Consider the following 27,371-nt stretch of genomic DNA (forward strand, 5'->3'; position numbering starts at 1 on the left):
GTTCAAGAAAATGAATTTCATGGGTGAACAATCTGATTAAGTTTAACATGACTGGTCCCCTCTTCGTATTGCAAGTATATTTCTTAACATAATACCTTTGGGGATATAAATTTCTCCACTGGTATTTCTTGGTTTCCAAAATATATGATTAGGTGAAAACTTGTGGAAGTTTATGAAACAGTTTTTTTGTTTGTTTTTCAAACTCTAAGCTGATATATCAAATTCTTGGATTTTATACGTGGTTGCAACCATCCTAATATGCGTAGGAGGGAGAATAAAAAAGAGAAAAGCAACCCATGGGGTGTTCATTTGACACACACAAAAAGAAGCCTACACATACAGGGGGAGTACTGTAGAGTAGTGGGGTTCAACGTGAGACCTGGAGCTCAAATCCCTACACTAGCGGTAGACCTTTGGTAAACTATTTTATCTCCCAAAGCCTATTCTTCATATGTAAAATGAGAACGTTAATAGTGTCTGCCAGTTGGAGTTGTTGTGAGGAGAAAATGACACAGCACACATAAGACATTTAGCAGAGATACCTCACTCCTAGCAAATACTCACATGCCATCTATATTGTATACTTTGGCTATTGTAGTTTTTCCATGCCACTTTACATTTTTTTACTGTTGAAGATTTTATAAAATATTTTTCCAACCTTTCTTGACATGAAAAATCCAAAGGCTTTTATGAGAGGACCCAATACTCTACCAACAAGGATTAATATTCTCATTCACAACTTGTAGAAATACAGGTAGAGAGGCAATGTAGTTTGATTGCAAGTCATGGTTAGAAAATACCTGATTCTTCATACCTCTCCTTTAAACCACTAGAAAATATTTACTCTGCAAAAGAGTTCTCCCTTGTTATTGGATCTCTTGCAGCTTTGACCTTTGGGCATTGACCGGTATATATTTGGATCTTCTTCAAATGACTGGAATAAATTCTTGGTTGAAACTGAAAGTTGGAGAAACCAGAAATCCTTCATGGTGAATTGTGGTCTGGAGCCCTTGTAAAACTTCGCAAAAAGCATCACAAACAATTTACCACCTGTTCTCACTTGCCTGCTTCATGAAAACTGGTGGTGTGTTGGGTAATTGGGGGTGGCTGGGGATGGATGATTTACAAAGAGCTGCTTCCCCTACCCAAGTTCTGCAGCATGTGAGAGCAAGTCACATGGGAAGGACAGAGAATGTTGGCTGCTTGGATGACGGTTGGCCATCGCCAAGGAAACTGCTCCCTTGGCAACTGTGGTCAGTACATCTGTCTAGTTGCATTTCTAAGACTCACATAGTCCCTACCATGGAAAATATGTCTTAAAACACAAACACGTATGAAAAAAACAAATAAAACATAATGGAGCTGATAAGGAATTCTTCGTTTTTATGGCAAAGCAGTTTGGATGGAGTGACGACGGTGTTCAGCAGAACACATTAAAGGGTGTTAACTCATAAATGGAAAACGAAATGTCCCCAATCTAAGCTAGCCCATAAAACAAAACAAATCTAAACCAGATAATCATTGGGTTTATTATTCACAACACACATGGGTTTAAGACTTCACAGAAATGTTTGTAGGGAGCTTCTTTGAAACATTGAGCACTCCCAAGTACAGTTAAACTAAAGTTTATATAACTTTGTCTTAAAGAGAGATGTGGGTAAGAAAGGAGGAGATAAGGTCAAAGACTCATCTGGGGAGAAGGCAGAATGTGAAGACCTGGCAAAAATTAAGAGAATCAGTTCTGAAGTAAAAATCTAAGATGCTAGAAAATATGATTCCATTGAAAAACACCTGATTTATTCACAGATCTTCAGGAATACAGTAATGCAATAGGTGAAGAATGCCTACATAGAATCGCCATTGGCTTTGAGAGGTTAGAGAGAGTGAAATTTTGAGCTTAAAAACTAAAAATAGAGGTTCCTTAAAAAACTAAAAATAGAGCTACCATATGATCCAGCAATGCCACTCCTGGACATATATCCAGAGAAAACCATAATTTGAAAAGATACATGCACCCCTATGTTCACTGTGGCACTATTTACAATAGCCAGGACATGGACGCAATCTAAATGTCCACTGACAGGTGAACGGACAAAGATGATGTGGTACATGTACACAATGGAATACTACTTAGCTATAAAAAAGAACGAAACAATGCTGTTTGCAGTAACATGGATGGACCTAGAGATTGTCATACTGAGCGAAGTAAGTCATATAGAGAAAGATAAATATCATATGATATTGCTTATATGTGAAATCTAAGAAAAGATTACAAAAGAACTTATCTACAAAACAGAAATAGAGTTACAAATGTAGAAAACAAACTTATGGTTACCAGGGGGTAAGGGGAGGGGGGTAAATTGGGAGATTGGGACTGACATATACACACTACTATACATAAAATAGATATAACACAGGGAACTCTACTCAATACTCTCTAATGGCCTATATGCGAAAAAATATAAAAGAGTGAATATATGCATATGTATAACTGATTCCCTTTGCTGTACACCTGAAACTAACACAACATTGTAAATCAACTACACTCCAATAATTTTTTTAAAAAACTATATAAATTTGAGGGAAAAAGATCCCTCTAAAGAAGTTTAAGAATAGAAACAATACATTACCTACCTGAATATTGCAGAAAGTTTACTGTTTCCATGAAAATAATTTGTGAATTATAATTAACACAGTGAATAAGAGTTTCATTGAGAACTTAATCTGAAGAGTTTATACCACGAAGGGTGGATGCAAATTCCGCAGGAGTGTCCTTTATAATTAAACATCTATATTAACATAAAAGGCTAAAGAAAGAAAGAAGAGATATGTAATGTAGCTATGGTTCATATTCTGAAAACACTAGACAATATTAGGGAATTGAGATAAACTGTTGGGCTGTGTTTTCACATGTGCATTAAACAATAAATAGTATTTAACAAATTCTTCTTCTTCTTTTTTTTTTTAAACAGCCTACACCACCCAGTATTCCCAAGCAGTCTCCCAACCAAGTACTAACCAGGCCTTGATCCTGCTTAGCTTCTGAGATCAGATGAAATCCGGTGCATTCAGGGTGGTATGGCCACAGACAGAAACTAACAAATTCTTGATGTACTTTTCCACACCTTAATGGGGGGCATTTTAACATGCTATTGACCAAGCTGCGATTGTGACAGAGTCATCACCACCTGTGCGTGCTCATGAAAACTCTTTGCATGAGAGAGCATCAGAAGCTTGGAAGAAACTTTTGGGGAACAATAGTGGAACATTCTTTCAGGGATGCTAATGTTCATGATGGCACAGAAGATGAGAGTATATGGAAAAACACAAACATCAACGACTGCGTCAAACATGCATTCAGAAGAGTTGGACTATAAATGTGCAGAAATTTTAGGAAGACTTTAACCAATTTATTTTACTTATGTTTTACTTTTTCTGTTTGCACAAGTGTGAAATATGATAAAAAAATGTGTCTAAGTCTAAAACTGTTCTTTTGGTAAGTACAGAATAAAAATTCTAGGTGAGAAGAAAGCATTACGTTATAGTTTAAGCAGCACGGTTTTTCCTGTCTTAGTGGTAAATCAAAAATGGCGCATCTTATAATTGGCAGTATGTTATTAGATTCAGTGAAATATGGGACCAAGTTTGGACCACACCCTTCATTGTCTAAGAAGTGAAGCAAAAAAAGAGCGAGAGAAACTGAGATGAAAATACTGACCAAGAAGGATACTACCCACCTCTCTCCTCCTCCCCAATAAATGGAAAAAAGCAAGATAATAAGAGGTATTCACTGAATTGCTGATTAGTAAAGACAAAAGTACAAAGTTGGTGAGCGTTTCTCTATGGCAAAGTATGTCACAATTAAACAAATGATTAAATCGATTTCACAGATGACCTTGGTGTTTAATCTTAGTCTGCCTCTGTCACTTAATCTGAAATCCAATTTCACGTCTGCTTTGTACATCAAAGTGCAACACAGGTCCATGCCACATATTTTCTCAAAGGAAAAAGCTAAATGAAAAGAGAAAAACTTTCCCAAACAGTAAGGTTGATGTAGATGCATTTGGTAGACTATCACTAAATTTGGCAGTTCTATAGAGCTAGTTGATTTTTTCCCAGATAAATTATTCTTCAAGAATATCTTCAATGTCAAACCTCAGAAGTTGTCTTTACAATACTGCCAGTCACTAATTGTACACGTTCTCTTTCAACTGATTTATCTATCAGGGTCTTTGTGTGTCTGTTGATTAAAAAGTCAACCCCGCATACATTTCGTTTTCCTGATCTATTTGACAGGATCTGAGGGAAACGTTGAAGGAGAGGATCCTGCTTCCATAGTTACATCACTCTGTTTGAGATTCCACTGAAATTCAGCGATAGATAATACCAACTCCAACTTTATAGTATGACTTCCATTTTGTGGAAAGCTATTTTCATTCTGGCACATTAACTAGTACAATATGAAAATGAAAAATCCTAAAGTGAATACGAAAATCTGTATACCCTCCAGCTGATTCTTCAAAGTTCATTTTCAAAATGTACTTGTTTGGAGAGTCTCTACAGTAGGAAAACTGTATTTACCAAACCATGTAGCACATTCCTAGACAGACACAATACCACTAAATCAGTCCATTCAATGTTGGCACTTGCCTTCCTTGAGAGTTTGGTTTTGAGCACTGCTCTCCTTTTCTCGCTGATTACATAACTTTTGGAGTATCCAGGAACTGCTGGCAAATTTTAGTTACACCTAATTGTAGCAGGAACAAAACCACGTGTGGCACTAGGAAGGCCACATTTCCCAGCCTGTCTTGCAATCCAGTGGGAGAAGGTGATATTCTGGCTAACAGAATGCGGACAGAACTGATACATCCACTTCCAGGCCTCATCCTTCTATTTCTTTGCTTGTTTTGGATAATAGACACCAAGAATCTAGGGAGGACTCTGATTTTTAACAAAGGGATAAGCAGTAGGAGGAAGGAGCCTGGGTCCATGTGTGTCTCTGGGGGCAGAGCAAGCCCCCATTCCCAATTCACATTTGACTATGCCAAGAGTAAAACATCAACCCCTGCTGTGTCAAACTGCTGAAATTCTGGGCCTGTTTGTTACAGCAGCTAGGATTACTTAACCTGATTAGAAAAAAGTAATATAATAGAGCAGTCCCCAACTATATCCCTTAGGAGCTCCACCAGATATTTTATAATATAGCTATAGGGCCTTTGTAATATGGTAAAACATAATCAAAATGTTCAGCAACAGTTCTGGACATTCATTCCCTCACTTTGGAAATATCTGGGGGTACCTGTGCTTACTGGGATAAGTTCAGGAGACGTACTAATGAGCTAAATAGACACGAAGCTTATAGACCAGGAGGTAGATGTTAGGCAATGGATCGTACACACAAATGTACCACGACAACCATGGTCATTTCCATGACATGGGAATCACGATCTTATCAGACATAAAAATAGAGGTATTCGCCTTAATCTGGGAAGTCCCACGAGGAAGGAGTCCACGTTAGGGGGACAGATATGCAATTACCATGTGGAATTCAGACAGTATGAGACAACAGGAAAGAGGGCCAGATTAAGTGGGGGAGGGAGAATGAAGACCATTGGTGTAAACTGAGCCTGGATGAGAATGCAGGGCCCAACCTGGTAGAGTAAGTACTTCCCTCTTTGCTTAGATACTAAATGATCAGATTTGCCTCCTGTCCTTTGAAAAGGGCCACTCTGGCTACACTGTAGAAGAATGGATTGAACATGAACATGTACCTATATTTACATGAAGAGAACATGTGACAATACAAACATCACCTATCAATATATGGATACCCTAGAAATAAAAAGAAATATGAAAACAGTTCGGCCACGGAAATGCTTTTGAGTTTGGATGGCTGCTTTGGTAAATTTTAGTTACTTTTAATTTTATGACACCCTCCTTTTAAAGCAATTACAGATCACCTAGTAGTTCAATCTGGTAAGTCTGAGACAGGAGACACTTGCCTTAGGCCACTGAGAACATCCAAGGCAAACCAAATTGCAGCAAACTATGAGTCTGGTTTGAGTGACAATTTTGTCTTCAGTGACTCTAGCACCCAATGCCCTTGGGAAACCTACAAGACACTCATCCATACCAGCCACTGAGAGGGACTCCCTGCAAGAGGCATCGGTACTCCCTGCCTCTCATTATTGGGACATTATGGCATTTCAGTTTCTCCGCAGAATTTATGAAGATTTATGCTCCAAACAGGAAGGAGAAAGATGTCTTCAGCCACCCTGCTTTACGCAGATTCCCAGCATGGATGGCCATCTTTCTTAGACTATCTCCCAATCCCTGAGAGAATTATATGACATCCAGCGTATAATGTCTTCCCACTGGCCCGATGGAAGACACTCTTTTATCCTGATTTTTTTTTCCTCTCTGTATATGAAAACCACTGCTATAGAGGCGTGCAATGCAATAATCATCTTGAGATGTTCCCTGTCAGAATCCGGGCCTCCATCTGACTTCTTGCCCTGTGATTCAGGTAGTAGAGTCTGTCAATCACACCTTCCTAAACACATAAACATCAGAGCAGGTTCATACTGGCCCTCTCTCCTCCATGCATGGGAAAAAGATCTGGGTGCCCAGCTCTTTGTTGCTTTTCATTTTTAGATACACTACACCTTTCCAGAAGCCATATCTGCAGAGAGTGCTAAATAGGGCCCCCCTGCATTCAGATGCATCTAAAAGATGTTATTTCCCTGTAAGAAAGGATGATCAATTCCAAGTAGCTATTTTCTAAGGTACAGTTGTAGACCTTCAAAGTCAGGCTGTTAATTTGGTGATATTAACTTTTGAGTCCCTTGACTAGTCAGTTTAGGAAGCAACAATTCTCTTAAAACTCATAATTACATTTGGACAAGTTTGCGCGTAGGACCGCAAGTCCACCAGCTTATTATAACCATGGCGCATTTCACACACCATCTTCATTATCTTGTGCTAAAGAAGAGAGCACACACTCTTCTGTGGGTAATTTTAGATTGGCCACTGACACACTCCGCAGTGTTTATAAAGAAAACAAAACTTGGATGTTGGCCCTTTTAATTATAACTGGCAGAATTGCTACACCCAAAAATCACATAATCTCTTCACCATATTATATCTTTGAAGACATCTGCTTACAAAGCAGTAACAAGGAACTCAGAATCTAAAAACAAACTTTGTACTAGATTGATTGGTTTGGCGAGCCATGCTTCTGAAGTACTGGCGGATTCTGAAAGATGTATTCCTGAACTTCAAGAAAAGCTTAAAATATGCTACCATGGAACTACATCAAATTGTCCTTGGTCTGGACAGGCGGAGTAGAGCCTGTTATTAGGGTGCCCATTGTTGCTCAGGAAAGTCAACTGGCCCAATGGAAGACACCATATATTTTATCAGCCATTTCCGCTGTTTCACAGTTTCCAAATAAACACCTAGCTAATAAAATATTTTGATAAGTTCAGGGCACTCTTTCATCTGAGAAATCATCACCCTCAAGGCGCTACTTTCTAGGTGTTTTATATAATATTTTGAGGACGATTGAGAACACTAGACATTCCACCAAAGGATGAAAGCTGATCTATGACATCATCTCGACTATTCATCAAACGTGCTTCTCTTCACATGAATTTGCACATGGTCTGAGCTCTCTCTGAATTATTATCCTGTGATCCTAGTCACTTACCTTGGGGCAGATCATCTTACAGCTTGCAGAGTTCTTAAACTCACGGTACTGTAACCTGAAAGATAAAATGGAACAATTACTTAGTAACCTGTTCTCTGCAGATAGGTACGAAGCTTTCTTTTTCTAGGTGACCTGTAGATGTGTATTTGAATTAAGAGTATGAAAAAAAACAAAAAAACAAAAACCCAAACTCGAGGCAAAAGCTTGAATTTGTTGCCAAAATAAAATTGCCTACATCTTATGTAGTCATCTAATTCATAAGGTCCCACCCTCCTTCCACAACTCCAGCCAAAAGAGTCTGTTTTTCCTTCCCTCACAGTATTTTCTGGAACCCAGGACTAGCTGTTAAACACTTACGTGACTTAAGACGGCTGCTGGAAAAGTGAAAGCAATCTCATTGTGTTGCATGAGTTCAACTCAAATGACTAACAAATTTCAACATTAGGATACCCAATCGGACAAACATTTACTGCTCGGGTGAGTAAGTTTAAGAATCTTAATCCGAAATTACTTTGCTGGTGGTAACGCTGTGAACATCGCCTATATTTCAAACAAACTGATCCCCCTCACCCCAATGTTAAAAATCGCAGTTGTAAATAGGTACACTGCCTAAAAATTCTAAGACAGTGTACTTTTTTAAATGTCAAAAGTGCTATAAAAACTTCAAAGGTGTTGACATTTGTTGTCATTCTAACACTAATTTTATTAGTCGAAAGTATTTTTTACTAAATGTTTTTCGGAGAAGTGCAGAGTAACTGCTGCAAACCCAGAGCACTGAACTATTAACTGTTAACAGCGGGGGAGTTTTCAGCTTCCAATATTTCAGTGCACGCTTGGATGTAAGTCTTTTGCTTACATCTCTCCCTCTTGCAAATATGTAAGCCAAGAAAGTTAATAATTTTGATGTGAATTAAAAACCTCTGAATGTCTTCATATATGTAGCACAGACTCAGGAAACATCAGAACTAGCAAACCACTAGGAGGATAGAAAGTGTGAAAGGAAAAAAAAAGAATGATTGCAGCACTAAGAATGATTTATTTTAAAGGAGCGATTCAGTGTTTCCATTTTGGGTATTTATGGTACAGTTTCTCCAACATGTTTTCTTCCTTTTTTGGGGGTGGGGGGTGGGTAGGTCATGTCAGGAAGATTTTGGCTGAAGAAAATCAGAACAGACAAGAGATACTGCAAGAGAAAAAACTATCCCATGGGGTTGTCATTCTAGAACTTTCTGTTTGCCAGGGCGTGAGACCATAATCTTTGGGGCTAGGTACATCTGGGTAAAGCCTTGGGTTCTCAGGACTTCCACAGAACTCAATTGGGGGCAGGGGGTGCAGGGAAGACTGGCAGAGGCTTCTAATTAGAAGAATTATACGGCATGTGCTGAATTTTACTTTCTTTAGAGTGTGTAGCTTTGAGCCTGCAGATAGATGTCCTGGTTATAACTTCTGGGTGTTTTTTCTGCAAGTCTGCTTTGCAGGACTGGTCTTCTAAGGTGTTTTCCTGGGCCAAGTAAAATCTTGAGCGTCAAAAGAGGATAAATACATATGCACCCACTGCAAATGAATTTGCCTCACAGGCTGCTAACACGTAAAATTCCTCCCGGGCGCAGAGAATCTAGAAAAGGCTGCGACTTCAGCACGGCTCTCTCAAATATGAAGGAAGCAAGCTCTCAGCTGCTTTTCAATTCTTGTAGGAGACGTAAAGATGTAATTTCCACAGTGAGTAATGGTACAAATAAAATTATGCTTATTATTATTTTATTCGTGGCATTTAATTATAGAGGGAGATGGGTAGTCAGAAAACAAAACAGCCATAAACAAGAGAAAGGCACCTTCGCTCTTTTTAAATCAATGCTCTAAAACAATTGGGAAGAGTGTTAATAGAATGCCCAGTGAAAGACAGACTCCACAAGCTTAAGTGTTCACTTGGGGTTCGTCAAATAATGGACCGTTGGCCTATTTTTCAAGCCATTTCTCTGCAGTAACTTGACATTTGATAGGATTACCTCTGGATTTTGGTCTGAGTCTCTGCCGTGTCTGAGAAGATTGTCATCTTTTGATTTAAAGATAACAGAGCCGATCACGTGAAAAGGTTCTGTAAAGTCAGCCTGTGACTCATAACCAAAAATCAAGAAAGATTTTGTCCACAGTTTGCTTTCTTACCTCACTGTTGTAACTGAAACGATCAAATGACGAGCTTCCATTATAAACACCATCTATTTATTTTATAAAAAAAAGTCCGACATTCTTCAGCGATGAAATATGAGAGTATCATAAAACTCAGAGACTATTCTTTTCCCCTGAAGACTCCGTGCATTTGCTGATTCTAATTTTAATTCCAAAGTTTCACCAAGAAAGAGGAATCAATTTTGCTTAAGCAGAACATCGAACAATTAAAAGAAAAACCTGAACGGGTCAGACATACATAAAACCAAATTATGAGGCAATGGAACTATATACAGGAGAACAAACAAAACACACCTAAACACTGGCAATGCAATTGACCATTCAAAATATAGTTAATAAGTTCCCAAACATGCAAGTTCGAATTTTAAAATTAAGCCTTCCAATTGCCAATTTCAAAAAATGTAATGAGTTTAGAGTGGCCTTTTTATTATGCATGGTTTTATGTCTCTGGTTTCAAAATTACCTAGCATGCATGTTCAACTTTGCTACAATTTCCGGGCTGTTTTCATTTCTATTTAAAAAAGGCTAAACAGTGAGATGTGCCTCTGCTTTGCATTCTAATTGCACGTAACTGATTTGCACAGCAGAACAAAAAACTCATTTTCAGATTAAGAATCGTGCACCCAGAAATAATTATTGTTCTACCAGAAGAAAATATTTTCCCACATCCTTCTCCCCTCATTTATGGGAACTGTTTTCTACGTTTCCCCCAGGTTGATCGCTTTTATAGACCACCATGCATTGCTCTTTAGGGACTAAAATAATGCAAATGGAATAAGGAACATACAACTGTTTTGACTACATTCTTCTGCTTGCAACATAACACTTGCCTTTTATTATTTTATCTTCAACAATCAAGAGGTGACTAAATGGTTGCAGGTGGTGATGAAAATAAAAGCCATCCATCATTATTTATTAGGCATGAAAAAGATACACAATAATGTAATTTAATCTCAGAGCAGACAATTATTTCCACATATTGATAATACAATGTGAAAACTGTCATGAATTCTAATATGATATTTTGGCTTTATTGGTGCACCACGGCCAGCATGACAAATAATGAAATTGCATCAAAAAGAAAAAAAAAAAGGTAATTATGTGCATATGTCAATATCATGGGTGGAAAACATATCGCCAAATTTTTAAAGCTTCTTCATTATAACTTGAACAAGTCAAAAGTTTGAAGTGGAAAAAAGGCACGTTTTTCAGTTTTCGCTATTTAAAACACAATCTATTACATTCACACCACAATCTATAATCTGAATAAACACTGACTATGTAAGTGTTTTATCATATAAAAGTTTTGAAGACCAGCCAGTCTGCTAAAATATTTGCAAGAAGTATATATACACCATAGGGTCGAATTTCTAACATGTTTTTTGGTTCACTGTAGTCTGGTAAAAATCTGCAGATGAAAACTCTGTGATCTCTACTTTGGGTAGCATACCCGTGGCTATTAAATGTAGCAAAGAGCGTACCTTTTAGCCAAATAAAGCAAGAAATGGTTGAAAATAAACATCTTTGGTAGGAAAAATCCTGACTGATGAAATGCTTGGTCAAAAAAATAGTGAAAGCTAGTTTTTCGTTATGTTAAATGATTCCTATTTCCACTGGGGTGTTGAACTCTATCTCCACATAGGACTTGGAAGGTGAAAATATGACAAAAAAGAAACAAACCAGCATTTCACCTCTGTAGATGGGAACCCAAAACATCTTACGACTTTTATTTGCATAGATTTTGGTTTCTGTCAGAACAGCGATCACAATTAGAGACTTTTCTAGTTAGAAATACATGAGATAGTTTTTAAAGTAACTGTTCATTATACAGTATATATACACACACACACACACACATTCATCCTATGGCACATAGACACAGAAATCTCTATACTTTCTCAGAGACTAATTTATTCACAATTCACATACAGATTAGAAATAAGAGTATAAGCTTATTGGATAAGGTAAATGACCTCCTCTTAGAAAAATACCTTTCAGAATTATTAAGGAAGGAAAATATTTTAGACTTGGACTGAGTGGTGGACAAGACCTGGAAGAAAAAGTGTCTCTGAGTGACCACAACACTGCGACCATTCTGGGCTGGGAGAGAAAATTTATATATCATGTGGTTACTCAATTTTATAAAGGGAACCTAAGAACAAGTATAGGCACTGGGTAGGAAAAACAAATGAAAGGAATAATTTAAAAAGTCAATAAGCCACAGGAAATCTGGAGACTGTTTCAAAACACCTTATTGGAAGCCTAGCAAAAGCAAGTGCCAGAGATCAAAGGGACACTTGGAAATGTGGCCCAAGTAAGGAAACCAGGGAGATCCACAAACTGTGGCAGGTCAGGTGTGAACAAGAATGCAGGCGAGCCAAAGGAGAATTCAAGAGTCCCTTGCAAGTGACTCCAAAGCTAATAAAAATGTTCTTCAAAATATATGCATGGCAGAAAACCAAGTAGAGAACTAATGGGCCGATCAAGTGACCCACTCTGGGCAAAGGAGATATTCTTCTTGGAGGATGCAAACCTTTCTGACTTTACTAAAGATGATTCATTCATTCATACCTTCACTTTAATTCACTCATTCAATTATCCATCCACCCATCCATTCATCATCCAGCCATCCATCATCCATCCATCCATCCATCTGATCATATATTTAATAAAAAATACACAATACCTACCCTGAGCCAGACTTTGGGTTCAATACTGGGAATATAGAATGATGTAAGCCATTCATTCATTTATTCTTTCCTTTCACTCATTCAGTCATCAATTCATCCACCCATCATGTGTTTGGTTACCTATTCATTCCACCAAAAAATTACAGAATGTATGTCATGAGACAGACCCTAGGTTAAATATTTGGAATATATTAATACATAAAACATTCATTCAGTCAGTCAACAAATATTTGAGAGTCCGTCTTGTGGCAAGCCCTGGTCTAATTCTTTGAGATAGATCAGTGAAGAGCAGAGATAATAGCCCTGCTTGACTCAACTTTCTTTTCCAGCAGAGAGTAGCCCTGGAGGTAGGCAACCTATATGACAAACAATCACAAAATCAAAAGCAATCACCTAGTATGATAGGTATTATGAAGGACAAGTTCAGGCAGCTCTGAGTGCCTGATGGGGGTCCCTGTCTGAGGCAGAAAACAGTACCCTGTTAACAGACCCAAAGGAATAAAGCAGGGAGAGTAGCGGGGGGGGAAGATGAGGAGATGGCACAAAGGTCGCGTTGAGACACGAAGAATACTAGACTTCATCTTAAAAGCAAGGGAAGCAGCTGAAGGCTTTAAGCAAGACTGATCTACTTAAAAAAGTCCAACATGCTCTGTTCAACACCCAGCAATGGCCCCCTATTTCAACTGGAGTGAAAGCTGAAGTCCATGCAATGACCTACAAGACCCTTTATATATTCTGTCCTCTGTCAGCCCTGACTTCATTTTGTTACCACTCTCCTCTGCTCGGTCTACTCCAGCTGCACTAGGCTCCTTGTGCCCACTGGCTCTTTCCTCTCCCTGCCCAGTCCAAACAGATGCACCCTTACCTTCGTCAAGTTCTTGCTCAAATTTCCCCTCGTCTGTGGGGCATGACCTGAGGACTAGACTTAATACTGTGACTTCCCTGCCATCTCTACTCTTACCCTGCCTTGCATGCCCCCCACCCTGTAATATTCATTGCCTTCTGATGTACAATAAACTTTATTTGTTATGTTCTGCATATAGTTAACCCTTTGTATCCTCAGGTTCTGAATCTGTGGGTTGAACCAACTGCAGGTTAAAAATATTTGGAAAAAAAGATTGGAGAAAGTTCCGAGAAGCAAAAGTTGAATTTGCCAGCAACTAGTTACACATAGTATTTACAATTTTTTACACAGCAATTTACATTGTATTTATAACTATTAACATAGCATTAGGTATTACAAGTAATCTAGAGATGACGAATATACAGAAGGATGTGCCTAGGTTATACGCAAAGGCTACACCATTTCATGTAAGGGACTTGAGCATCCGTGGATTTTGGAATCTGCAGGGGCTCCTGGAACCAATCCACCCCAAATACTGAGGGATGACTGTGCAGACCTACCTCGTTCTCGTTTTACTGTGCTTCGTTTCCTTGCACTTCAGAGATAACTGCATTTTTTTTCAAATTGAAGGTTTGTGGCATCCCTGTGTCAAGCAATTCTATCTGCATCATTTTTCCAAAAGCATTATTTTAAAATTAAGGTATGTACATTGTTTGTTAAGATATCATGCTATTGCACACAATAGACTATGGTATAGTGTAAACATAACTTTTACATGCACTGGGAAACAAACAAATTTGTATGAGGCACTTTATTGTGGTATTTCCATCATTGCAGTGGTCTGGAACCAAAACTGCAATATCTCTGAGGTCACCCAGTGTTGTCTATATCCCCCCAGGAGAATGGATTCTTCATGAGGCAGGAGTTTTTGTCTTTTGTTCACATTTATCCTAGTCAACTAAAAACTAAAGTAGTGCCTGGGATACACAACTCAATAATCATTTGCTGAACATATAAATTAATGAACGCATTGGAAAACATGATCATATTGGCATGTTAAGAAAAGTACTCTGGTTGAAGCATGAAGAATAAGTTGGGAAGAGTTAAGTGTAGATGTAAAAAAAACAAGAGGCTATTTTGAGGGTCTTATAAAAAAGCAATGGCAATTTAGGCTAGGGTAAAGATGCTAGAAATAGAGAAAAGCAAAATAGTTTAAGGGATTTTTTAGTAGAATCATCAGGGCCTGCTTACAGTAGCATGCTGGAGTTGGCGTGTACTGGTTTAGAAGAGCTGATAATTAAATTTTGAGGAATTTTGTTAGTTGGTTAAGCACAGACATTAAAAATTAAATTATATAAACTTACAATTAATTATATTAAAACGAAGTTAATAAATACTCAAAAGTAATTAATTCCTGATTATTTTACTATTATCTATGCTCTTGAGGCTATTTATGTCTATTGTGTTTCTATGGGAAATATCCGATGATGTGTTACTGTGCAAATTTTTTCAGCTCCACATTCAGTTATGTCACACTGGTAGCTTGAAATCAGTCAGAGTGAGATTATTTACTCCTTGGTAATTGTAAAATGCTATAAATCAGAGCTTGCTTTATTATCATGTTGATTTTGTAGACTTAAGAAAGTGATGGAGAAAATGTTAATAATACAGATTAATTTTAAAAGTATGTCATGTCTGTAGATATTTCACTGTTAATATCACACAAAATTGAAGAAGTATTTCTCAGTATGTGAAAACAATCATCTGATTCAGCAAAGAAGTCATTTACATCATTGATAAAAGACTGAAATTCTGACATACATGTATGTTGTTTCACTTTTGTCTTACTCTTTAACGTAAGGCAAACAATCAACCAACACACATATCAGAAATACAGTCACTTAGCTGTGACTATAAGTTGGCTACTGACCCAAGAGTTTTGCAAAAAACCAAAATATTTTAAGAGAATCAACTGTCTATATGAAATTTACAACAGAGTATCATATATTTTATCATGGTAAACTGTGTAATACACATTCTTTTTTAATTTTTTTATTTTTTGGCCATGCTGCACAGCATGTGGGATTCTAGTTCCCTGACTAGGGATTGAACCTGTGATCCCTGCAGTGGAAGTGCAAGAGTCCTAACCACTGGACAGTCAGAGAAGTCCCTACACATTCTTTATATTCATAAAATCTATGATAAATTTAAATATATGTGTCTACATTTTCTTTCTGGAGAACTGGTTGTTAAATAGCATACTGCTGGGTATATATGGGTCAAAGAGACCCTTATATATCCAGAGGAAAAAACCATCAACAATGCTGCAAGTGTTTATCTTGTTCAGCTGCCTAGATGATGATACCCATACCTTTACACAGGGAACATTAGAAAAGGACTAGGTTTGATGGATTGGATAGGGAAGGCAGTGTTATGGGTTAGGCTGGATGATATTGAGTTTGAAGAGACATGTAGCAGCAACATGGATAGACCTAGACATTATCATACAAAGTGAAGCAAGTCAGACAGAGAAAGACAGATATCATATGATATCACTTATAAGTGGAATCTAAAAAAATGATACGAATGAAGTTATTTATAAAACAGAAACAGATCCAGAGGCACAGAAAACAAACCTAAGGTTACCAAAGGGGAAAGGTGTGGGGAAGGGATAAATTAGGAGGTTCGGATTAACAAACTACAATACATAAAACAGATAAACAACAAGGTCCCACTGTATAGCACAGGGAACTATATTCAATATCTTGTAATAAACTATAATGGAAAAGAACCTGAAAAATTATACACACACACACACACCTAAATGAAACACTGAATCACTTTGCTGTACACCAGAAACTAACACAACATTGTAAATCAACTATACTTCAAATTTAAAAAATTTAAAGAAAGAGATAGGTAGACTACATGGTCAGGTGGCTAGTTGTATCCAAAGCTCTGGAGCTCAGAAAATAACTTTAAGCTGGAGCCATCATTTGGGCAAAATTTTAACGGTCAATTAATCAAAGACTTGAGAGTGGATGAAGTTATTTTGAGTGTTTCTTCCAAACTAAATTCCAAAGCAGAGTTTGGAGGCATTTAGATTGAAGTGATAAATGCGAATGTTCTAGTCCTGACAGGCAAATTAATACTACACACATCATCAGGGCTAAACAATACTCTTTAAGAATATTAGAGGCTTCCATCAGGGATGTACAGTTCCATGAGCAAAGACATGTCCTTCTTTATTATAGAGGGATGTCTTAGCTAAATAGGTAGTATCAAAGATATAGATCTCTGTTGGGAGCCTGTGGTAAGTAGAAAATTACAGAAGGCACCATGTGTAAGTGGACGTGAATTATGTATTTATTAGTTACCAATGATTTTGAGTACTGTGAGTAGGATTGGTTAATTACTAAATAATATGAAATGTGGGAGTCAGATCCTCAAAAATAAGATCTTTATTTTAGGGCTTTATATTATCTTTTAAAAAAAAGGAATTATGGACCTCCACTTCTGGGAAGACATGGTTTTCCCCAATTTTCTCACTTTAGTATACCTAAAAGCCTTGGATACTATATGTAATGTGTATGTTACACCTCTAAAAGACAGAGAAAAGAAGACAGACCAGCTAGGGGTCCTTAGTACTCAAGGAATAAGGTAGAGGTCAGTTTTCTGGGTTTTCTCTTTGCCTCATATATCTCAGACCTGGAGCTGAAGAAGCTAGCAATGCAGAAACATTAATCGGTACAGACCAAAAAAAAAAAAAAAAAAAAGGGGACAACAGCAACAAAATAAACCAAAAAACAGCAGCACCAAACAAAAGCCAACTCTCTCCAATCAAAGAATGAGAAAAGGGGCAGCCTAAACAGATAGAAAGCTTTTAGAAAATAACAACTCTACTCAGGCCAAACAGAACAGGAAAAATGTGGTTGCACCCCATCCACACCAGCAAAAACCAAGAGGGGAGCACAGACGTACACCCTTGTTGGATTGTAACAAGGCTCCCCAACACCATTACTGGGATGGTGCTAGAGAAGCTCAAGTAGGGGGCTGAGACTTTCATCCCCACCAACTGGTAAAGAGACACCCCTCCCTACCCTTATCTCCAGTGGTGTCAATGGAGACCACAAGTGGAGCCTGGACTTCCATCTCCACCAGCAATAATTTGGACCCCACCGCCACCTCTGGTGTCAACAAAAACTGAGGGGGGAGCCTGGACTTCTACCACCAGTTGGCAGTAAGGAGGTAATGCTTCCTCCCTTCTCTTGTTGGAGCCATATAAGGAAAAGTAAGCAAAAGCACAGGTTGAAATAATATTCAGAATGTCATAACATAATACAAAAATGTCTAGATTTCAAGTGAAAAATCACTGACAATACCACGAACCAGGAAAATCTAAGTCAGAATGAAAGAAGACAATAGAGTCAAACACCAAGATGGCAGAGATGTTAAAATCATCAGACAAAGATTTTAAAGGAGCTAAGATAAAAATGCTTCAATGGACAATTAAAATATGCCTAAAACAAATGAAAAACATATAATGGCTTATAAAATAAAGTATCAGCAAAGACATAGAAGGTTATAGAAAAGAACAAAGTGGAAGTTTTGGAACTAAAATATACAACTAACAACAAAAGATCAGTTGAGGATGCTGTCCTCAACAACAGCAGAATGGAGAGGACATAGAAAAGAATCAATGCACGGTAACACAGAACAGCAGAAATTATCACATCTGAACAACAGAAATAAAATATACTGAAAAAATTTGAGAGTCTCAGGGACCAGCTGGAACATAACAAAAAATGCAACATTTGTGTTACTGGAGTCACAGAAGAGGAGGAAAAAGAGAATGATTTAAAACACCTAAAAAATAATGAATGAAACCTCCCAAATTTGCCAAGATACATGAAACTAGAGAATCAAGAAGCTGAGTGAACCCAAAGAGGATAAACATAAACAAATCTGTACTGAGACACACCATAATTAAACTTCTAAAAACTAAAGACAAAGAAATAACCTTCAAAGCAATATGAAAAAACACCACCTTACCTATAGGGAAAAATCAAATGACAGAGGATTTCTCATCAGTAATCATGGATGCCCAAAAGAAGTGACATACTATTTTGCATGTGCTGAAAGAAAATAACTGAAATGTAGAATCCTATGCCAATGAAAACATTCTTTATCAATAAAGGGAAAATATCAAGACAATTTTAGATGAAGTAAAGCTAGAGAATTTGTTGTCAGCAGGTTTTCTTTAAAAACTGATTAAAGGAAATTCTCTTAATAGAAAAGAAATGATAAAACAAGAAAACTTGGAATATTAGCAAGGAAAAAGAACATGATAAGCAAAACTACTGGTAAATACAACAGACTTTCCTTGCCCTCTTGAATTTTCTAAGTTATGTTTGATGGTTGAAGCAAAAATTACATTATTTTTAAAACCAATTATTCGGTTCTAAATGCATGTAGGGGAAATATTTAATACAATTATATTATAAACAGAGTACACTAAGACATAAAGAGAGGTAAAGTTTCTATACATTACTCAAATTGCTAAAATGTAAACATCAGCAGACTGTGATGATTTATACATATATATGATATAATATCTAGAGGAATTACTTTAAAAAGATAAATAAAGAGATACAACTTAAACAACCTGGGATCTGAAAAACATTCAGGTAACCCACAATAAGGCAGGAAAAAGAAAACAGAGAAATGAAAAACAGAACAAATAGAAAACAAAAAATAATATGACAAACTTAAGTTCTAACAGGTCAATAATTATTTAAATGTAAATGGTTGAACTATATGAATTAAAAGACAAAGGTAGATAGAATAGCTTAAAAAAACAAACTTACTTCAACTATATTGATAGAATCAGACTGCAAGTAAAAGGATGGAAATAGATACACCATGCAAACATTAATCAAAGGAAAGCAGAAGTGGCTGCATTAACATAAATACATAAAACAGACTTTGGATCCAAAAATATTACCAAGAACAGAAAGAGACATTACATCATAATGATATAAGGACCAATTCACCAAGAAGGTATATAAACCAAACATCAGAGCTACAAAATATGTGAAGCAAAAACTGAAAGAACTGAAAGGAAAATCCAAAAATTATATATATATATATATATATATATATACACAAATCCAAATTATATATAAACATCCTTATTTTCACAATTGATAGAACAACTAGAAGAAAATCAGCAAGAATAAATAAGGATTCAACAACATCCTCCAAGATCTAATTGATATTTGTAGAACTCTCCATCAAATCACAGCAGAATGCATACTCTTTTCAAGTGCCAAAATGACCATATCCTAGGCCACAAAACACTTCAACAAATTGAGAAGTGAAATCATACAGGGTGTGTTTTCTGGCCACAATGAAATCAAACTAGAAATCAATAACAGAAAGATAGCAAGAAAAATCTCCCAACGCTTGGAAACTAAGCAACACACATTCTAAATAATGCAGGAGTCAAAGAGGAAACATCCAGAGAGACAAAAAAACACATTGACTTGAATGAAAATGAAAATACAACATACCAAAATTTGTAGAAAGCAGCTAAAGTAGTACAGAGAGGAAAATCTACAGCCTTAAATACTTAACATTAGAAAAGAAGAAAAACTCAAATCAATACTCTAAGCTCTCAGCTCAAGAACCTAGAAAAAGAAGAACAAAACAAGCCCAAGGCAAAGAGAAGAAAGAAAATAATAAAGAGCAGAAATCAATGAATTTGAAACAGAAAAAAGAATAAATATCTGGCTTCTGGAAACAACTGTTGACAAACTTACAACAAGAAGGAAAGAGAAAAAGGAAAGACACTATTTATCAATATCAGAAATAAAGTTAATATCACTACAGACTTTGCAGACACCAAAAGTAAAAGAAAATACTACAAGCATCTCTACACACATAAATTTGACAACTTAGAAGATCTGACTAATTCCTTGAAAAACACGAACTACCACAATACACCAATACGAAAGAGATCATTTGAATATCCCTACAACCATTAACAAAGTTGAATTCATAATTGAGAAACTCCTCCAGAAAGAAATTTCTGGTCCCAGATGGTTTCACTGGAGAATTTACTAAATGTTTAAGGAAGAATTAATATCAATTTTAAACAATCTCTTCCAGAAAACAGAAGAGGATAACTTCCCAATTCACTATATAAAGCTAATTTTATTCTGATAATGAAACCAGTGTAAAACAAAACAAAAACTAGACAATATTCTCATGAATATAGATGCAAAAATCCTTATCATATTAATAGCAAATATTAATAGTATTCCACAATATGGAACAAGAATTACAGAATGTGATGAAGTAGGGTTTATTCCAGGAATGTGAGACATTCATTGTCTGAAAAATCAATGTACTCCACCATACTCACATGCTAAAGAAGAAAATTCACATGATTATATCAATTGATAGAGAAAAAGCATTTGACAATTTTAACACCCATTCATGATACAAACTCTCAGAAAAACTGGAATAGAGATCTTTCCCAACTTGACAACGAGCACTTACAATAAACCTTAAGCTAACACCACACTTAACAGCAAAAGGCTGACTTCTTTGCCCTACGACTAAGACCAGAAAGAAGACAAGGATGACTGCTATTGTCACTTCTGTTTGGCATTGTACTAGAGCCTCTAGTTAGGGTAATTCTGTACTGACTTTTGACAAAGGCACAAGAACAATCCAATGGAGGAAAGACAGACTTTTCAATAAATAGACATCCATAAGTGAAAAAAAAAAAGATTTCTTAAACTCCAGCAGTGTCTTGCCTAACCTTCACATTCTGTGTTCTTCACACGGTTATATATGCCTTTTAAAGTCCTGTATTCAACCCCTTCCTACTTAAAATACCTAGAGTGGTCTCTGTTTTCCTGACTAAACCTTGACTAATAAAGCTGACAGGAGATTTTACTCCTCAGCAAATACCCATACGCTCTCCCGCACTTCCTAGCTCCCTTGAAAGTATGGGGACATGTTAGTAGTTCTGGCCAACATGCTACAAGAATTAGTGAGGTTTGCAGTCTGGAGCCTGTAAGAGTTACGTGTGACTTTGCAGCCACTCCCTGCACTGAGGTAACCTTGGTTTCATATGTTGATATAATGGTGTCACAAGATAGAAGTCACTGGGTTGTATGACTCACTCCATGGGATACACATACCCTGGAGAGCTTCCCAATACACAGTGGACTTTTCTTAAGCAACAGATAAATTTTGGTTGTGGTAAGCCACTGAGGTTTTAAGGGCTGTTTGTTACCACACCACAATTTAGATTAGAATGACCCCTACAGGAATCAGCCCAGGAAATAAGTATTACAATATCAAAACCCAAAAATAGGAAGCACTGACTTGATATTCCTACGAAAGGAGAAAGTAAACACATTTTGTTTCTTGGGAAAAGAGGATGCAATGGAATAAACAATTAAATCTGATCCCATGGAAGAATGGGAAGCTGTGCTGGGACTTTGGAAGGAGAAGCCAGCATATTTTGAAATGATGAGTGGTGAGAGAAGACAATATTGGGATATTCAGACAGCTACTCAAAACTTGACATCATACACTCAAGACTATAATGCAGAGGAAGTAATATATGCAATCTTTTAAACACAGTCTAAAAGACTATGCTTCAAGGATGCTGAGTGTCTTCAGAAGTAAATTGGATTCTGTAGATATTGACAAACAGAGAGAGGGAAAAGGAGATGTGTAAAGAAACCAGTGTTACTATAGAGGAACCTCGTTTTGGAGTCAAGATTTTTGAATGTTCTATATACTCAGTAAATAAAATAATTCAGAAATATGGATGAACAGGAGTGCTACATTGATATATGAGAGGCAGACGTGTCCTGGTATTCAGGGAGGAGATTACAAATAGGCTTGAGAAAGTCTACAATAAAGTTGATGCTAATAATCAGTAAAATGTCTACTTAATTGTTCAACAAAAGATAGATGTATTAAGAGAAAAAATAAGTTAAACATTTTTTCTTCTGAGACATACGAGATTGAGGAATCAGTGATTGAGAAGATATGAAATATTTCAAAATTGAAAGGAAGTCAGTATTTTGGATACAAGAGGCAAAATTCTAAATTACTGATAGAGAAAATCATTAAGATAAAATAGATTTAACAATAAATGAAGACCAAAATAAAGGCTGTTTAAATTAATGTTTACAAATATGAAAAATCTGGAATTTTATCTGACAAGCCCCACATAATCTGTTGTAAATTCACAAGTATTGAAAGCACTCTTGGACAAAATTAATAGAATTACCACCCACAGAGAAGGATGTAATAATCTTTTGCTAACCATACCATACTTGCAGGTGTATATGTCTAAATTCGCGATACTGGCAAGTGGAAAGTGAATTTTGACTTAGGCAAGGAAGAACTTTTTCATAATTGTTACTACTTAATAACATAGTTTTCAAGTACTTACTCCCCCAATGGGGGAACCATTTTCCCCTCCAAATCTTAAAAACTATATAAAACAGATAAAAACAGAGCTGCCCTACTTAAATCAACCTACTTGCAATTATAATCTCACTCACTGCCTTTCCCTTTTTAACAGTTTTATTGGGGTATAACTGATATATAAAACTAAGTTATTTAAAGTGATGATTTGATACTTGTATACATTGTGAAAGGATTTCCCCCATCAAATTAATTAACACACCCATCACCTCATGTATTTACCTTTTTTTTTTTCTTTATCTTTCTTTTTAAACTTTATTTATTTGGGGGGAGAACATTGAAATTCTACTCTCTTAGCAAATTTCAATTATTCAATTCAATTATAATCACTGTGGTGTACATTAGATATTCAGATCTTATTCATTTTATAACTGAATGCTTGTACACTTTTATCAACCTTTTGAAAGAAATTGCTCTAAAATGTAGAGTTAAAGCTAGGACCAACTCCTCTTTTTGTTATCTGTATTCCTTATCCTTTTGCCCTCTCGATCATGCTGTCCTACAATCATGCTCTCTCTTTCCGGCACCATTAATTTCTTCCTTCCCTTTGGTTTTGGTTTGTTCCCACCAACAAACAAATACGTTCCAATGTCAACCTTCTTAATCCACATTCCTTATCCTCAAATTTCCCTCCATCTACAACTTTGCTCTACTGTCTTCAAAGGAAAACTTCTTAGGAGATATTTATAGTTGTTCTTTCTCTTCTCCCAAGTTTTTCTTTCTTTTTTAAAAAGCCATCCACATTGGGCTCTTGCCAAGGTGACCATGACCTTCGTATGGAGAAATTCAATGGTCAGTTTTCTGTCCGCTTTTTATTTGAATTCTCAAGCATCATTTGAAAGGATGGTTCCTTCCTTCTTGAAACATTCTCTCCCCTTGGTATTTTTAAAGCAACGTTCACTTGATTTTCTGTGTTCACTGACTTCTTTTCAGGCTTATTTGTTCCTCCTCGTCAGTTCATTCAACCTCTAACTGTTGAAATGCCCCACGGTTCACTCCTCAGCTTCAACTCTGCTCTATCTGTACTCCCTTCTAGATGATCCCATACGTTTCCAAGGCATTAATTATAATTAACATGTTTAACGACTCTGAAATTTGTATCCCTAGCCCCGACTTCTCTAAATTCTGAACTGTGATATTTAGCTGTCTACTCAACAACTCTTTTTGGAGAGTTAATAGGAATTTCTATTTAGTGTGGGTAATCAGTACTCTCTTTTCCTTTGTGATTCTCTTCCTCCCCTGGTTGTTCCCATTTCAGTAAGTACAATCCTGCCCCTCCTCAGTGAGTGAAAATCTAGGAGTGATACTTGATTCCTTCTTTTATCTCGGCTCTCACAACCAACCACTAACAAGTTCTCTCAGCTTTTCCTCCAAAATATATCCCAGTGATATCTAGTTCTTCCAATTCTTCTGCAAATACTCTCATCTATAGTCTGAATGATCCAAAAATTTCCCACAACAACTGCTCAGCTAGTACTACACTCCAGCCTATTTACAATCTCCTTCCCACACAGTAGTCCCCAAACCACCAACACGCTTACTGCGCTTAGAAAGAAAGTCCATACTTCTTACATGTTGTGAAAGTTTATGTTAATGGGTCCAAGTGAACTTTCTTACCAAGTGCTCTACCACTCCCACCTTCTTTCATGTGATCTAGTCCCACTGGCCATCTTTCTGACCCTCAAACATGCCCAACTCCATCCTTGCTTAGGGCCTTTGCACATGTGCCTCTTCCTGGCCTTAATGGACCAGCTTCTTTCATATTTCAGCTCAATCTCACCTCCTCAGAGAGGTCTTCTCTGGCCACCATCTAAAATACATTTCATGGTCCAAGTCACATATCACACATATATTTTAATAATATATAATATGACATTGTAAAGACATTTATTGTGTTATATTCTCTTTATAGCTTTTTCAGCATCTGCAATTTTATTTATTTATTAATACAAATGTCCAGGCTACTTCCTCCTTTCCAAAACTGTTAGTGGTTCCATGCTATCAATAAGGAAAGTCCAAGTCCTTTGAAATGTCATCTAAGACCTCCATGACCTGGCCTAGCTAGCATTTTCTCATCTCCTGCCTGTATCAATTTATTGCCTGTGAACCCCATCCTATTACATCATTCATTCTGCTCCATGTCCTTTCCCCCAAGTTATACTGAAACACTTGCCTTCCCCTTATCTGCCAAGTGACCCTTATCCTTCTTTTAAAGACTCAGCTCAAATGCTACTCTTTAGAGTCCTCAGTAAGAGCTATTTAGTTTTTATCCTGTATTCACAGAGCTGTAGGTATGTCTTTGGTATATACAGCCCTTGTCCGTCTGCCTCAAATTTCCCATTCCTAATGCGTGGGAAAATCATTTATTCTTCCGAGTATTCTCACCACTCACACTGACTGCTGCACAAAATTAGTTTTTTGTTTTTTAAATAGGTAACACATACTTTTAATATTTGCTGCTTTCCTGAATACTCTGGTTTCTCTACTTTGGGTAGTTCAGGTTTGCCCACCTTCATTGTGACGTTTGAAGCTCAGAAAACTGTGCTTAAAATCTGTCACAAGTGATTCATCTCTGCATCCCTAGCCTCCGTTCCTGGCACAAAAGTATCAGCCTAAGAAACGTTTGCTACTGTACCAGAATGAACACAACCCTGGAGTATGTGTGGTTGCATTCATTACGCTAGAACAGGATTTCTACCTTAACTTTCTTCTGAATTCATGTGTACAATGAGTGAAACCTGCTCACCTATAACACGTATACTTTATTTTAATAACATATTGTTATATTTTAGTAGTACACAACATGATATTGTAAAATTTATAATTAATTATATATCTATCAGCCACCACCAAATGCCTACTCAGCACCCACTATGTGCTACACATTCTATTAAGCATTCAGGTTGAGGAAACAGACTGCCTTAGTCAGGCTAGGCTTGGCTCTGCTGCAGCAACCAATCTCCACATTTCTGTGGTTTAACAACATGAAGATTTATCTCTTGATCATTTCACAGCCCACTCAGGTACTGAGTGGGCAGTTCTTCCTGAGATGGTGCAGGGATCTAGATTTATTCCATCTGTTGGCTCTGCCACCCTCCAAGGGCTTTGAGTCCTCTACTGGAACTCTTACATCCAGCCAGTTGATAAGGGAAAAGAGAAACCGCTAAGGATCTCACAGGAGACAGAAGTAGGATACGTAATTCCTGATCACAATCTATTGGCCAAAATTAGTTAAGCAGCCCTAAACCAACTACAAAGGAGGTTTGGAAGTGTGTTCTCAAGAAGAAGGGGATCACTGAGAATACTGTCACACAAACAGGGACCATATTGTCCTATCTCCTGTAGAAAGCATCCTATTGTCAGATGCTTCAACCTGATCTCTCTATGTAACTTGAGACAATTCAGATAATAAGTAGAAGTTCTTTCTTTTCCCACTGAAAAGTATTTGCCAGAGTAATTAATGACACAGTAAAAGAAATTTCAAGAAAAATCATTCAATTGTTCAGGGAAAACTTTTAAAGAAGAGGCAGACAAACTCTAGCCTGTGGGCAGAATCTAGCCTGCTTGCTGTTGGACAACATGCAAACTGAGAATGGTTTTACATTAATAAATGTTTGAAAACAATCAAAGAAGGATATTTTGTGACATGTGAGAACTGCAGGGAATTCAAGTTTCAATGTCCATACATAAAGTTTTATTGGAAAACTACCGTGTTAATTCATTTATATGTTGTCTGTGGCTGCTTTTGTGTAACAGAAGCAGAGGAGAATTGTGACAGAGACCGTATGTCCTGCCAGGCCTAAAATATTAACTCTCTGGTCCTTTACAGAAAAAGTTTGCCAGTTTCTGTTTAAATGTATTCAAACAGCATATAATTTAGTGTTGACAAGTCAGCAACAAAATTACAAATCATTCTAGTGTCTGTATTTATTTTACAGGGGTGGGTCCCAGAAAACAGCTGGATCAGAAGACATACAAACAAAAATTCACCTAATAAACAGTCAAGAGTAAAAAAAAAACATGTTTCCAAACCAAAGAGATCCCACTTAGGTAAAGAGAATTATTTACCTGTAGTTAATTAGAAGAGACAAAGGTAAGATCTCTTTTCCTGTGTAAGATGCTTCTATGCTTAGGTTATTTATTCTCAAATGTACAGCCAGGTGGTCCTCACTGCTAAAAGCAAAGCCTCTTACTCGTTGGGCATTCCAGCCCCTGGCTTCAAAATTTCTTGACACAGAGCCGTATTGGAGGTCATAAGTTAGAACTCCACCCCTTAACTAAAATGGATAGCTCAGTGTCAGACACAGTGAGAATAAATGCTGGTGAACAACAAGCATCTCAACAAAAAATTAGTTTCCAAAGAACGTCCAGCAGACACTCTAGTTCAATTCCACTGTGTTTACAGTGCAAGCCTTTAGAGTAA

The 27,371-nt window shown here is 36.9% G+C and overlaps 1 pseudogene; it reads right to left on the reverse strand.

Annotated features, from left to right (window-relative positions):
• Nucleotides 1-2,970: 2,970 nt before the first annotated feature.
• LOC130835386 (5S ribosomal RNA) lies at nt 2,971-3,090 on the reverse strand (annotated as a pseudogene).
• Between the last annotated feature and the right edge of the window lie 24,281 nt (nt 3,091-27,371).

The sequence above is a fragment of the Hippopotamus amphibius genome, chromosome 13, assembly GCF_030028045.1.
Source record: "Hippopotamus amphibius kiboko isolate mHipAmp2 chromosome 13, mHipAmp2.hap2, whole genome shotgun sequence".
NCBI lineage: Eukaryota > Metazoa > Chordata > Mammalia > Artiodactyla > Hippopotamidae > Hippopotamus > Hippopotamus amphibius.